This window comes from Megascapheus bottae, chromosome 2 (genome assembly GCF_031878675.1).
Source record: "Megascapheus bottae isolate mThoBot1 chromosome 2, mThoBot2.hap1, whole genome shotgun sequence".
Taxonomy (NCBI): domain Eukaryota; kingdom Metazoa; phylum Chordata; class Mammalia; order Rodentia; family Geomyidae; genus Megascapheus; species Megascapheus bottae.
Window position 1 is genome coordinate 65,019,294 of NC_143510.1, and position 6,206 is coordinate 65,025,499.

Below are 6,206 nucleotides of genomic sequence, written 5' to 3' on the forward strand. Positions count from 1 at the left end.
TTTGTCAGCCAGCAAAAATAACAGCCTCCAATGCAAATGCATTTTATGTTTTGCCTTTATAAGAGCCAAGCAAATGTCCATTCGCATCAAAATAACAATTGTACAGAGATTAAAAATAATTGATTTAAATTGATCAGATTTTAACATCTTCCACACAGAAGAGTAGCCACCATCAAGAATCACCTGTTTTTCTTGTGGTTGGAATTTTGGTTCTTGTTGCAGGTAGAGTTTCAACAGCTCAGAGAGCTAGAACCACTCCAGACTGCCAAGACCTATGACCTCCAGTCTTTCACCAAATGGGTACAAGGTATGGACTAAAGATGACTGGGGGCAGAGTTGGAAGAGAGGGAAGTAAATGAAAGGAGGAATGACATTAATCAAGATGCACTCTATTCGCAAGTTGATATGTTGGTGTGAAGTTTCTCTGTACACCTACTTAAGGATAATTTTTAAAAATAAAATGAAAAAGAAACAAGCTAAAAGGAGACGGGGTGCTGGGCACAGAAAGAAATGAGCTTTTTCTTGGGACCACCTACAGGCACATAATTCTCCACTTCCATCTCCTCCTCTGCCTCATCCTTTGCTCCATACCTTCATCTGTGCCCACATTCCTGCTGGCAGACACTCTCCTTCCAGATGCTAGTCTCTTGGCAGTTTGGAGATCATGCCAAGACACTCAGAGAGGCTGAAGGAAACCTCTTCTTGTCCATCATATTTTTAGTTTCTAAAGTCATGTCTGTTCATAGAGAACTTCATTTTTGTCTTTAAAAAAGATCTTATCTCACTGATAGTATTAACTATAGATTTTTTTTGTTTCTTTTGTTCTGGGCCTATCATTGTTTATGTCTAGCATTTTCTTTCCCGTTTGTTTTTATATGTGTCTCTCTTCTAAATTTTCTTTTCTAGGATTTCTAATAATGATTACTTTTTCCATACGTGAGAATGTGAAGTTGATTGGAAGTCCTCATGAAAAGAAGGGCAAACCTAGTGGTCTAGAAGTAGCCTGTGAAGCACCATATTCACATGTAAATTTTTCTCAGGCTCTCACTGTTGCTAGCTCCTGTGCTAACCTGTTTTTCACAATGCCTCTCTAAATGCAGTCTTTGACTCTGTCAAGACCAGCCTACTTTTTAGCTATAATTCCTGTAGGTGAGGGAGATTCCCACAGCTTGGGAAAGTAAAGGACTCAGGGAAACTCAAGCAATCTGTGTACTTGCACTCATGGTGTCAGGCTTTCTCCTGGCCCTGTGCTCTAGGTTCTCTGCAAATCATGGATACCTAAGCTCTTCTGAATGTGTGGGTTCCTTTTTCTTTTAGCCTGTTTAGTGCATTATGTTTCTTCCGTCAGTTGGATGTCGTTCTTTAAAAAGATTTTTTTTCACCTACTGTTGCTTCTTATATTCTTTTCTCTTAATGGACAGATTTTTTTTAACTCTTCACTGGTACCTTTGTGAAGCTGTTGGGCTAGTTGGGATAGCCATTCTGCCTATCTAGATTTACTTTGGTCCTAGAAATCAGGCCAGTAGGTGCCTTCATCTCCACATCCCTTGCTAATCTATCTGGAGAAGAGAGCTACTCCCACTCTGTCCCTCGGATGGCTGAAGGAGCAGGAGTCATGTGAAGTAATGGGTTTTCATTTCCCTTCCAAATCTAAATCAGGTTTCTCCCTTCCATGACTGCCTCCTGTGGTTGGAGCTCAGGCCCCCCCAACACAGTACTGGGATCAGAAAGATGGAGATGTAGACTACCGTAATGAAGGGTCTCCTGAACCTCTGCTGGCAAGGCTCATCAGCCGTGTAGCAATCAGCCTCCTTTTGGGTGCTGTACATTTGCAGCTCTTGTTTTTGCTGTCAGAAAATACATAAAGAAAACTATAAATCACTAGCCAGGAAAACAGAGAGTCGAATCCAATACTAAATTCAGATGCATAAGCACAGTTACTGTATTTGCATCAGTCATGGTACAAGATTCCTAACTCTGTGATTTGTACTGATTTATTCAGGGTCCAGTGTTGTCTCTAAGCCATAATAAATATTCAATGTAGGTTTGCAAAGTGAAAGAATAAGTGAGAATAACTATGAGCTTACTTCTGGATAAAAGCAATCAGAACTAAATGCTTTCAATTAAGATTACTACTTATCTATAGTCCCAGAATCAGCCAGCTGTGGGAATACCAATGAGACTCTTATTTTAAAAAAGTAAAATTCAATGCATTGGTTGGAAAATAATAAATATTTCAATTTTGTACACACTGTGCAAAACAAAATGCTAATACACCTATCATCTGGTCAAACTTTTCTAAAAGATAAATTTTTACTGAGTTCTCAAGAAAAGCTGGCTCAACAGACAGGGCCTAATATTATCATTGGAAACAGAAAGTTGCAAGGTATAGGGGATAAACAGGAAGCCAATTGACAAAGGCTCTTGCTTGTAATCCAAGCTACTCAGGAGGCTGAGATCTGAGGATCATGATTTTACAACAGCCCAGACATAAAAGTCAATGGCACTCTTATTTCCAATAAACTAAAAAATAAAAATAAAAAGCTCAGAGATAGCACTTGGGCCCTGACTTCAAGCCCCAAAACCAGAAATAAAGAAAGTAAACAAGGAAATATTATGCTGACTTCAACAAAAAAGAAAGTTCTTCAGTATTAAGAATGTGACACATAAATAGATTCCATGTAAAAAGAACAGTAGACAAATAAAATGTATAATAAAAAATTAATATAATACTATATAGTATATAGATAAGTATAGGAAGCCATCGAAATTTAATCTGAACCCTATACTAATATGTAATCACCACAGTTTAATGTATAGCAAAGGTGTGTGTTTGATATTTCTGAACAGTGTTAATTTTTCTGCTGTATTCCAACTGACCAATGTTAAGATTGCATCTTTATAAATGGGTGCTAATTGATCATGAAATTTACTAATGGACTAGATAGGCTGTTAATATTGAAGCCATATGTTTGTGTCTGGATTTGAAAATTGTAAACAATCATTTATTAGATTATTTGTCTTGAAGAACATAAAGTTACTTCAGTTACACAAATCAGTAAGATCTTATGGCAAGAAATATTTCAGTGACATGTGCTGTACCATGGGAATATGAAATGGTTTTCATGGTTTCTATCAGTATGAAATAAAATTTAATTCTGACTTTTTAAAAAAAGAGATTTAATCTGAAAATAATTGAAGCAAACAGATAAGTGACTGCGATCAACTGATAATCAACATGGTAATACAGATGTTCTCACACTAAAAACAAAGAGGAAAAAATATTTATATCTGGTGTTAAATGAGCAAGCTGAAGTCAACAATGTGATACACTCTAATGAAAGCTTTGAATAGCTATAATGATGTCAAGAACTTTCTAAACTCAAAAAGTGAGCAAAAAGTAAATAACAGCAAAAAATATTTCAGAATGAGAAAAAGTGTAGTGACACATTTAGCTAAAATTCTTTTAAAAATTATAAAAGAGAAAATTCACAATGCTAGAATATATTCCCAAGCTCATTCATGACAGGCACTGGTCATTCGATACATGGAAATTGCAATACATTTTGTTTCTGTACCTAATAGGGTATAAAGTCTAAAAGTACTTCATGTTATTTATCTAGATACATATGCTATTTGGTTAGATCTAATCATTTCATATATATATATATATACAGACATTATGAGTGTATGGATGTGTATGTATATATGCATCTATCTATCTCTATATACATTTGTATACATGTAAACTTCAAAACATCACGTTTTTTTCTTTTTTTTGGTGTATTATTTTTTTATTGTAATTAGTAAAAGGGTTACATGATATTTGCCAGATAGAAGGTGCATTAATTCACATACATTGATACCCTTTCACATGTCTTGGTACCCATTTCCCTCCCCCCCCCACACCCCCCACCCGTCTTGGTTTTCCCCCCTTCCCTATCAAATTTCAAATATCCAAATACAAATAAATTCAATATATCAGATAACAAAGTGAGATACTATACCAATATGAGATAACCAAGGGACAGCAAAGGAGATGAGAGACAACATAGTACATTAAGGACAACAATCATTCATTACAAAACATCATGTTTTACATGATGTATATACAGTAAACACATACAATTTTATCCTGCTGTTGAATTTTTATAATGCTGAGTATAAATTAGCCTTGCCTATTAAAGTACAAGCTAATAAAGAACTAAAATTTAGAATTATAAAAATATATACTTAACAGAACTTAAGCTTGAGTGTTAAATTCTTCCAATCTTTTAAGCACCCATTTTTCTCCCCATCCATGAGTTTTATAATGTCCCAAACAACTCATTTCTCCTCTCTGAAAGACAAGACAATGACTACAAAATGGAAACTGCATATACATAGCCATAAACTCAGGGAAATACCTACAAAGGGGGATGGCAAGTTGGCAGGTTTACTAACAAATGTCCCTCCTTGTTTTTATAAGAATTTGCCCCTGTATCAGCTACATCCCATGTGCCAGGGGACAGACAGAACTGAAAGTGAATTTAAGAAATTAATAATCAGGCTTGGAGAAGAGAGCTCTGCAAACTTCAAATGGTCAGATTTACACTAAAAGCAAAGGGCTACAGTTTTCCTGGTGATGAATTCCTTAGTTAATAAGAAAAAGTTCTCATCTTAGTAATAAGTACCATTGTGTCATGTGGAATGAAAGGATGGGACACAGCAGAAAGAACTGTATTTGATCTGTTAGGATTGCCTCAGCAAACTACCACAAACAGGGTGGTTTATTGATTTTGGCCATCCTAGGGTTCAGTCTCACAGTCTCAGGCCTCTCATCCCACCCAGGGTGGTTTAAATAACAAGAATTTTCTCATTTCAGGTCTGAAGGTTGGAAGTCATAAATGAAGATGCTAGGGAGATTAGTTCTTCTGAAAGCTGTGACAGAAACAATGTGTTCTGGGCTCTCTCTGTCTCTGTCTCTCTGTTTCTGTCTCTGTCACTCTCTCTGTCTCTGTCTCTCTGTTTCTGTCTCTGTCACTCTCTCTATCTCTGTCTCTCTGTTTCTGTCTCTGTCACTCTCTCTATCTCTGTCTCTCTGTCTCTGTCTCCTGTCTCTGTCTCCTCTCTGTCTGTCTGTCTCCCTGTCTCTGTCTATCTCTCTCTGCCTCTCTTTCTGTCTCTCTGTTTCTGTCTCTTTCTGTCTCTCTGTCTTTCTCTGTCTCTCTCTCTGTCTCTGTCTCTCTGTCTTTCTCTGTCTCTCTGTCTGTCTCTCTGTCTCTCTGTCTCTGTCTCTCTCTCTCTCTCTCTCTCTCTCTCTCTCTCTCTCTCTCTCTCTCTCTCTCTCTCTCTCTCTCTCTCCCCTGTCTCTCTCTCTCTCCCCCTGTCTCTCTCTCTCTCCCCCTGTCTCTCTCTCTCTCGCTCTCTCTCTGCCCACGCTGGGAACTGAACTCGGTCTGGGCACTGTCTTGAGCCACAGCACCACTTCTGGCCTTTTCTGTATGTGGTACCAAAGGAATCAAACCCAGAACTTCAACTTCATGCATGCTAGGTCAGCACTCTACCATTAGACCACACTCCCAGCCCCCAGGGGTCCTCTCTTTAGCCAGCTTTGTTTATATTTCTTCCCCTGTATTTTCTTGTAATCTTCCCTCCCTGTATATGGTGTCTCCCTGTTAGGAAGACCTCAATCACATCAAGTTAGAGTTTGTTCTAATAATGTCAGTTTAACTTACTTTGCTCTGTAAAGATCTTATCTCTAACTAAAGTGACGTTAGAAGGACAATAGAGAAATTGATAGGGACAGAGAGGGTACCACTGTTCAGCTGAAACAATACACACTTCTCATTTTATCTTCTTTGTAGTTCAGGCGGACTGTCCTTTATCACTCTAGAGAGCCATGACATTACTCCGACTGGACAAGTAGTTCATTCTCCACGAGAACGAATGTGACACCGCTGGGCTTCCGCATTGGGCCATTCCCTCGAGTAGATATAGAAAGAATTCTGAATAGCAGAATTGGAAGCTGCTTCTTTGAAATATCCTGGTCACAAAAGCTTCAGTGAGTAATGCCAGCTTTTATTGTGAATTAAGGCATCTAATTCAATCAATTATATGAAGAAAGGTAACTACGCTCTTTACACAGTCTAGGCCTGAGTGAGACAAGCTCAGTTATAGCACTGGCAATAGTAAATGTGCTTAGATTGTGATGTTGTTTGAGAAAA